The sequence below is a fragment of the Oratosquilla oratoria genome, chromosome 9 (assembly GCF_046742065.1).
Source record: "Oratosquilla oratoria isolate Oo_2021 chromosome 9, ASM4674206v1, whole genome shotgun sequence".
NCBI lineage: Eukaryota > Metazoa > Arthropoda > Malacostraca > Stomatopoda > Squillidae > Oratosquilla > Oratosquilla oratoria.
In genome coordinates, this window is record NC_134785.1 from 63,902,746 (window position 1) to 63,913,082 (window position 10,337).

Genomic DNA, 10,337 nt, shown 5'->3' on the forward strand with positions numbered 1-10,337 from the left:
GTACATTTTTACTTTAATTCTAACTTTGTTGTACTCGTTTCTCTTTGGGAAAAACCTAGAATCACAAACAGGATACAAAAGTAATGGACAGGGCAGCTATGAAAAATCTTTCTTTTAAGATTATATTGTGCAAAATTCTTTTTCAACGTTTTCATGATTACTTTTCCAAAAACTCTTTCATCAGCTCGAGGGTTTGGAAAAATGTATCTATCAATATATATACGAAATACAAGATACTATAATAATATAGTGCAGTACAGTGAAATCTTACCTATACCTAACACACCACCTCACCTCTCTCTCCACCTCTCCACGTCTTCCTCCTCTTCTCCCTTTCCTTTCTCCTTCTCCCTCCCCCTCTTATTTCCTCTCTCCTGTCCACCTCCCTCCCCCTCTCCCTCTCCACTGCATTTGAATTTCCCTCTTCATTTGCTTCTCCCTGTCTCTGTCCTTATTCTTGTCCCTATTCTTGTCCCTGTCCCTGTCCCTGATCCTGACCTTTTCCCTGTCCTTTTCCCTGTTCTTTTCCCTCTCCCTTTCTTTGTCCCTTTCCTCGTCCCTGTCCCTTCCCTTGTCCCTTTCCTTGTCCCTATCCTCGTCCCTGTCCCTTCCCTTGTCCCTTTCTTTGTCCCTTTACCTATGTCTTTCCCTCTGCCTTTCCCTGTCCCTCTCCTTGACCCTCTCCTTGACCCCTGTCCCTTTCCTTGTCCCTTTCCTTGTCCCTTTCCTTGTCCCTTTTCCTGTGCCTTTCCCTGTCCCTTTCCCTGTCCTTCTCCTTGACCCTCGCCTTGACCCTATCCATGCACCTGTCCCTTACCCTGTCCTTGTCCCTATTCCTGTCCCTTTTCTTGTCCCTTTCCTTGTCCCTTTCCTTGTTCCTGTCCCTTCCCTTGTCCCTCTCCCTGTCCCTGTCCCTTCCTCTGTCCCTCTCCCTGTCCCTGTCCCTTCCTCTGTCCCTCTCCCTGTCCCTTCCCTTGTCCCTGCCCCTGCCCCTGTCCCTGTCCCTGCCCCCTTCCCCTGCCCCTGTCCCTGCCCCTGTCCCTGCTTCCGTCCCTGTCCCTGTCCCTACCTCCGTCCCTGTCCCTGCTTCCGTTCCTGTCCCTGTCCCTTTCCCTGTCCTTGTCCCTATCCCTATCCCTGTCCCTGCTTTCGCCCCTGTCCCTGTCACTTTCACTGTCACTGTCACTGTCCCTGTCCCTGTCCCTCTCGCCCAATCATAAAGAGATCCAACAAGACTATCGGATGAAGACTTATCGCGAACGTCCTTCCAGAACAAAACGATTATCAGATTCGACGGCGGAGTCCAAGACCAAAACGGCTCTGAAATGTGAAAGAATGACCACGAGATGTCTGCGTCTCACTCCTTTCTTCTGAAACGTCATTACAGGAAATTGGATGACCCAGTCGTGGTCGTCCTTCTGCCCAATTGGCATCTCGAAGGTCTACGTCGTCCTGTCGATGGCGATGAAGGGGAAAGTAATTTTCGATACACATACATATGGTGCTCTGCGTACATGCATACATGTAAAGATATACTCACACATGGGCGAACATTTGTACTTACATTTATGTATATATTCATACATATGTACATACGTATATACATAACCCTATGTATATATGCACAGTATGTATATGCAAGTGTATGTACATACATTTATAGGTACATGTAATATACACAAGTATTGCTTATTTCCAGTAATTCTTTTTCGGGCAGACATTTATACGTACATTTATGCATATGTTCATACATATATACGTATATACATACCCCTATGTATATGTATATATATACAGTATGTCTATGCAAGTGTATGTACATACATTTATAGATACATGTAATGTACACAAGTATTGCTTATTTCCAGTAATTCTTTGTTTCAAAACCTATCTCGTTAAGGAGGAATCTTCCACTCATTGCTGTCTTAAAAAAATCTAAGAAAGGTGTTTTGCTTCCACTGAGGAAGTAAACAGTCTTAGAAGAGAGAAGCACTTCATGACTTCGTCTTAATGACTGAGGGAGAAGGACCTGGCCGGGAAAAGTCCTGGCCGGGAAAAGTCCTGGCCGGGAAAAGTCTTGGCCGGGAAAAGTGCGTAAATGAAAAGGCGCTGAAGGAGATAAAGAAGGAACAGTGTAGCTGCTGACAAAGAATTATGATAATGGAGAAAATGCTATTGACATTGTGTAAGTACTAGCAAGAAAGTGTTAATTAAAGAGACTTGTTGTGTCGGAAAATGATCTAGGTGTCAGTAAGAAAGTAATATGAAATCTGATTGGGGAATGGTTTTAATATTATCTTGTGCTGTTAAGAAGAAAATTAGGCGAAAAGAATTCTGCAAAAAAAAAAGGGTAAATTGCAGAAAATTTGTTGATACTGACAAAATTATAATTATTAGTGATGATTGTTATTTTCTAAGGTAACTCGATTATGTTGGCGCCAAATTAGATTATCAGCGATAACTGTTACTTTTGAAGGTAACTTGATTGTGTTGGCGCCAAATATGATTATCAGCGATGCCTGTTACTTTTGAAGGTAACTTAATTGTGTTGGTGCCAAATATAATTATCAGCGATGACTATTACTTTTGAAGGTAACTTAATTGTGTTGGCGTCAAATATAATTGTTAGCGATGACTGTTACTTTTGAAAACAAAACTTCATTGTGCTGACGCCAAAATAATGATAAAGAGAAATTTTTATTTTGGGAATATGTGTATAGCATGAAGGTTATGGACAAACAAGGCGGCAGACCAAATATAAATAGATGAATAGCTAAATAGATAAATAGATAAACAAATAAACAAATGAATTAATAAATCAATCAATAAACAAGTAGATAGATTTATAATGATTTATCAATCAATTTCTATTTTTTGTTTATTATAATCGACAAATTGAAATGAACTAATAAATGTATGGATAAATAGATAAAGAAACAAAATGGTAAATAGTTAAATGAATATGTAAATGAATAAATGAAAAGATAAATATATAAATAAATACATAAATGAATAGATGAATGAAGAAATGATAGGTAAACAATAACATGGAAAAATGGGTTACCAAAAAATATTTAACTCCTTTGGTATCAGAAACATATAGAGAATAGGTATAAAAAAATGGCGGATCTGTAGCCAGAATAAAATTACACTGGTTCAGAAAGAGTTTACACTAAAGAAGGAAGTAATATTTTGATTAATTTTTATTTTATTCTATTACTTGTTTATTTATTAATTTATTTATTCATTTATGTATTGTCTGTTTATTTATCTATTATGTTTTAATTTTCATTCATATCTGTTTATTTGTTTATCAATTTGTTTCCTATCATTCATTCATTTGTCTATTCATTATTTATATCCATTTTAGGTTTCTAAGTCCAAATTCTGTATCTAATAAAACTCAGGGTCCCCAGTGATGACATGTTCCTTCGGCAATATAAACGATCCGATAAAACGTCATCTTTGTGGTCTTCGTGTTTCCTGCACGGTCTTAATCGATGATACCCGTATTCATTATAATCATTTACAGGAAAGCCGCGGCGGATAACACGGGGACACTGAGTCGAGATGAGACAGGTTCATGGAAGCTGGATAAACACATCTTGGCTAGAAGGTCTTCCTGTACAATATAGTGGGGACATGTATATGTATATACATATTTCTGTGTGCAGTGTGTGTGTGTGTGTATGTGTTTATATGTGAATGTATGTGTAAAGGAATGTATGTATGCATGAATATGTGTATATGTATTATGTATGCACGTATGTATGTATGTATGTATGTATATGTGCATATGGGTGAGTGTTTTATCTAGACAATTACTGAGAGGAGGAGGAAGCATCAATGAATACTTGAAAGATTTTTCTTCTAATAGTCCCTTTGATGAAGGACTTCTTCTCGAATTGTTTGATAAATTAACTTACAAAATTACGCATGCTTATTACCGTTTTCATACACACACACACACACACACACACACACACACACACACACACACACACACACACACACACACACACACACACATACACGCACAAGTATATATGTATATGTATATATGTATATGTATGTATATATATGTATATATATATATATATGTATGTATATATGTGTAGGTGTATGGGATCCTGAGAAGTAGACCTGAGGCTGAAGCAAGAGAGGTCCGGTCATCCCATCCGTGAGGTCAGTGGGTTCAAGAGGGGAGAGAGATAGAGATAGAGATGGAGAGGCGTTTGAGGAGGCGCTCCTGTTAACGAAGAGGAATTGATGGCCGCTGGTCTGAGGGGAGGCGTTTGACCGGCGACTCTTGTTATCCGGTAGAAGTGGAGGAGAAATGGAGGGGGCGGCATTGGGACCTCCACTCTGTCTTTGACCCTTCTCGACCCCCGTAACGAATGGGTCGTTGCAACGCCCGCAATTCAGTTATTGTGTTTCTGTATTAATGAACTTGTTCTCCAAGAAGCGGGTGTGTCGTGGAGACGAACAAGAAGATCAGGTGGTTGTCGGAATTATATAAAATTGTTTATGTTGCTCTAGGCTTCTTGTATATAGTATAAGAGTTGGAAGTCTTGTATGAAAATGTCTTACGGCGAGGTATAGGGTTATCAAGTCCATTTTGAGACCAAGGCCTAGATTACCATTGATCTAAGGATAACAATACTTTTATTCTCTTTATCAGAGTTAGGGTGATATTCAATGTCAAGTATAAATAACTACTGGTCTAGAAACGTGTGAAGAGGTCTTGAAGTGATAGTATAGTTGACAGCACTTATACTGTGTTATAGACATCCAATAGTTTCCTGTCTATTTGGCAGAAGTGTATAGCCTCAATGTATTGTTTTTAAGCTGGTTTCGTTTAAAAATAACTGCATGCAATATAGTAACAGAGACCACGGTTGATTCTGAAGTTTTTGTAGTAACGTCAAATCGGCGTCTGATTCTACAAATGATGTGTAAAATAGGATGGTACTTTTTACTTACATGATGTTGATTACCTGCACAGTAAGGCTGAAAAAGTAGCAACAATAGAGGTTGATTAAAAAGGAAAGAACGACTGTTGTATATTCACATTTGTTGATATATACATACATACATTATATATGTATATATATATATATATATATATATATATATATAATATGTATGTGTGTGTGTGTGTGTGTGTGTTGTGTGTGTGTGTGTGTGTATGTATGTATATATATATGCATATATGTATATAAGTATATATGTGTATATGTATATATGTGTATATGTGTATATTTATATATATGTATATGTATATGTATAGCTATATATATATATATATGTGCATATGTATATGTATATGTATATGTGCATATGTGTATGTGTATATGTATATGTGTATATGTATATGTATATATGTATATATATATATATGTATATATATATAGATATGTATGTATATGTATACATATGTATATATATACATATGTATATATATGTATATATACATAAAGTTGTATGTCATCTTTTTTTCTACGGAATAACTCAAGTCATTTTTATAGGTTTTAATAATTCAATCTGAGTAAAAAATAAAAAAAAACATATCAACACAAAGGTAAATATGATAAAAAGAATTTTTTTTATTTATTTGGTCTTAACGTGTATAACAGAATATAAGCTATATAACCTCTGTTATTTCAATAACCACCATAACGTTTTGACATTACAGTAAATCTTCAATCAGCAGAGTAAAATTCAATCATCTGCGGGCCCCCGTTTGACAATTTTTCCCTGTACATACGTTGAAATCCCCTTTCCCCTCTCCCTCCTAAGACAAAAATACGTAGGCTCTTAATTAGTAGGACGGAGTTGAAGCTGAACTTATCCCACACAGAGGAAATCCTTAGAGATTGGAAATTCGAACAGCATTCGAACTTAATTCAGGAGCAAGAGGAAGGAAAGGAAATGAAAGAAAAATAGAAAAGACGAACTAAGATTTTCCCTATTGTTGTCGAAAGACAATGTCTCATGGTCGGGTTCTCTTCACTGTGGCGACAGGTGGATAAGTTTGGACTAGACCAATCGATTTTATTCAATTGTTGGACAAATTTTGGATAAATAAGGATCTCGATGGACGGATGTCCTCCACTCGTCTTGAAATTAACCTATGGTGAACTTGACCAAAAACAGAATGCTTGGTGTGTCGCCATGTTGATTTGGGTAATTAAGAACGTGACTTTACTATGGACGCGTTTTTTAGACCCATAAGTCTAAGGCTTGTCAAGACTCTTACGATGTATCAAAGGTACGTTTTACATGGAGTGATTAATCATCGCTCTACGATGATCGTTCATAGATCGTCAAACGTTTGTCTAGAACACTAATTATTTGTTTTTGAATGGGAAGGTTCTGATCTTAGAGCCGCAAACCACGAAACTGATCATTTTAACCAAACCTACCAATACGAACTCGCAGGCGGAGCGAGTTAGGGCGTCGTTACTTGCGACGAAGGTCGAGGGGATGGCGGTTCGAATCCTGCCACCGGCGAAGTTGAACCAAGGACATGGTTCATTAAATTCCATGCTACAAAGTCCTCTGAAAGAGGCACCGTCCTAGCCTCCCGTTAGGGGGAGGGGGAGTATGTGACATTAAACCTCATTATCATATCACCAACACGTTTACCCGAATATCATACCAGGTACGATGTGCGTCATCTACCATTGGGCGTGTTAGGTTAATAAAAGCACCAAACAAAGCGTAACTTTAGTCCAAGGCTTGTCAAAAGACTCCTTCGATATAGCAAGAGCCCTTTGGGAACGGAGGGTCGAAATCCATCTCAAAAAGACCTTTCTGTGTCAAAGGGATTTTGTTTCATCGCTACTGACAACAGATTTATAATTTGTTTACCCATTTATACTACGTTTTGTTTATAATTTGTTAATATATTTTACATTTGCTTGTTGATTTAATTTATTTAGTTATTTGTATATTTACTTATATATTTATCTATTCATCTATTTTTTTAATTTTCTATTTGATTATGTATTTTTTGCTTATTATTTATTCATATTTTACTTGTTTACTTAGTACTTCTCTATTTATTTATTTACATACTTATTAACTTGTTCACTTCCTTGTTCATATACTTATTTACTTAATTTAACATTACTGTAGGGAAGAATACTAATTGCTATAGTTTTGACTACGTCAAATGATTATCTTCAATTCTGCGTGTCTCCTCTCTGAATCCATGATATACAATCCATTTCAGATCACTTTCCCTTTCCAGAGGAATGACCAATGTTTTATTCTGACTAGCCAGACATTTATTTATTTATTCATTTATCTATTTTTGTTTATTGTGTGCGCGTTCTTATGTGTGTTCGTGTGTGTGTGTGTGTGTGTGTGTGTGTGTGTGTGTGTGTGTGTGTGTGTGTGTGTGTGTGTGTGTGTGCTTGTATGTATGCATTTGTGAGGTGTGTGTTTTCCAACACCTATATAAGGGAAGTAATAAAACTTCATAATTAGCCTCTTCAGTTACGATGAATTTCTCTATTTTTTTCTAGTAAACTAAAAATATTCTATTTCATTACTTGTATACTTCTTCAACGGGGAATACGTTAATGATCACAATTACAGGATTCTTGTTCCATTTGGTAAAATATTATAGATTAGGGATGAGGAAAGTTGATAAAGAAAGACAGAGTTTATTCTTTATTTTCCCTTTAAGCTTCTTAAAAGGAATTGTTCGTCTAAAAGGAGCTTAGTACAAAGCTAATTTGGAATAAAATCTAACATAGATCCGCTTCTCCGTTATGCATACTCCTAAACTTATAGTAATGTCTAGGTATTGTATATACACATGCACACACACACACACACACACACACACACACACACACACACACACACACACACACACACACACACACACACACACACACACACACACACACACACATATATATATATATATATATATATATATATATATATATATATTGTGTGTGTGTGTTGTGTGTGTGTGTGTGTGTGTGTGTGTGTGTGTGTGTGTGTGTGTGTGTGTGTGTGTGTGTGTGTGTGTGTATTGCAGAAAAATCACATGTATCACTGTATATATACCCTACTCTCTTCTTTGTTATTGTGTACCTTGAAAATGTCTGAATAGACGATAGCGCTTGGTCCATTTTCTATTATTTTTCTTAGTACTTTTTTGCATGTATATATATATATATATATATATATATATATATATATATATATATATAGTTTGAAGATGAGACAATTGAGGGGAAAAGGTGGTTAGGAAACTCAGGTTGAACCAGGATTAACATAATTTAACATTTCTATTTTCCATCTTTTTTTCAGAGTAACCAACAAATACAGATTATTTGCCTTTTACTCTGAAAAAGAGGCAAAGTCAAAACATGATAAAATATAAGTGTTCCTTGTTCAATCAGAGTTTCCGTACCACCCTTTCCACTTACATGCATATATGTATGTACTCGTATATAAAGATAATTCTATCAATGATACTGAACATTTCTGTGTTTGAGATGATATTGCCTGGAAGAATGGGGAACGAAGATATTTACAGAAAATGGAACGGAGATAAAGGTTTTATAGTTTTCTAATAATAAAAAGAAATAAAAATAATGCTGGTTAATACGGGTTCATAGGCTTGTCAATAAATTCCTGGAAATTTTAACTGCATAAAAAGTTGGCCATCAGTACCACCTACGGGGTAAGTAGACGTGACTTCAACATTATGATATACTTTAGGAGGTTTAAATGACTTGATTCAGAACTTTCTATAAATTGATTAGAGTTTCACCGAATAGGAGGTATTAATATGCCTTCTCTCTCTCTCTCTCTCTCTCTCTCTCTCTCTCTCTCTCTCTCTCTCTCTCTCTCTCTCTCTCTCTCTCTCTCTCTCTCTCTCTCTCTCTCTCTCTCTCTCTCTCTCTCTCTCTCTCTCTCTCTCTCTCTCTCTCTCTCTCCCTCTCTCTCTCTCTCCCTTTCTCTCTCCCTTTCTCTCTCCCTCTCTCTCTCCCTCTCTCTCTCCCTCCCTCTCCCTCCCTCTCCCTCCCTCTCCCTCCATCCCTCGCCCTTACCTCCCTCACTCACTCCCTCCCTCACTCCCTCCCTCTCTCTCTCTCTCTCTCTCTCTCTCTCTCTCTCTCTCTCTCTCTCTCTCTCTCTCTCTCTCTCTCTCTCTCTCTCTCTCTCTCTCTCTCCTTGTCCCTATCTCTCTCTCTCTCTCTTTTCTTGGGGGGGGGGTTACGCTCTCTCAACCACCCGGAACTCAAACTTGCGGCGTGTTAGAACATTAATACGACCTGTATTCAAGTCTTCGGGCCGTAAAGGCTACCTTTGATTGTTCTTGTTGTTCTGTTCTGTGATCTGGCCCTAGTTAAAGGAAAGCCTCAAACGGTTGTCAGATCGAACTTCTTGAAGTATTTAGCTAGTTTGAGGATGAGGAATATCCTATTTAATTTAGTACTTAGCCATGTAACTTTTGTACATATTTATATTTTTGATTATCTGATTTTCGTATCCTGCACACCTTAATGATGTTGTTGATCTTTATTCGAGCTCACATTTGTATATCTGCTTTCAAAAACCGATACTTAGTTATTGGCTTTTCTTTCTTGTATCATTTTTATGTTTCACGTGTTTCAAGATATCGTAACATGGCCTTCCAGGATGATTAATTCGCAGTACAAGAACGAAAAGTAAATTATACTTTCCAGTGCGGTGTATCATGTTCACTTCTTCTCCATTTTCTTTATTAATAGCACGATCTCGTTCGAACTGGAAATTATATTGTCGTGTATTCTGCCGCTGTGTTTCGAAATACCGCGTCCTCTGTTACGCGTGTACAACCTTGATATCCGTACGAAAAGAAAAGAAATAATAGAAAAAAACAGTTCCGGACTGACTTCATTGAAAGGTAATTGACTCGGCGTCCGTTCGCGCCCAATGCCTCGGTGATGATAGGAGCCGGACGGCCGGCCGTCCGCCCGGCCGGCCGGCCTTTCCCTGTACTGATAGGACGACGGCCCGGCGTGGGTGCATGTCGGGTGGAACAGACAGGCGGCACGGGCCGCCGATTGCCGTCTTCCCGCCGGCGCTGACGGACTGATGATCGGCAGATAGAGCCCGAGAATGTCCGGAGGGGACGCCGAGGGGCAATCTTGAGCGTGTCGACTTGATGGGAGCTGATGGGGTGAGGGGGCGGGGGACTCAAGTGATTGGCAGGAGTGGTTAGTGTGAGGTAATTGGGAGAGGCAGCTGGGCGCGCGGGCGTGTATGGGGTGGCCAATGCAGATGAAAGGAGATAGCGGTCATATAACTGGACAGGGAGAGGT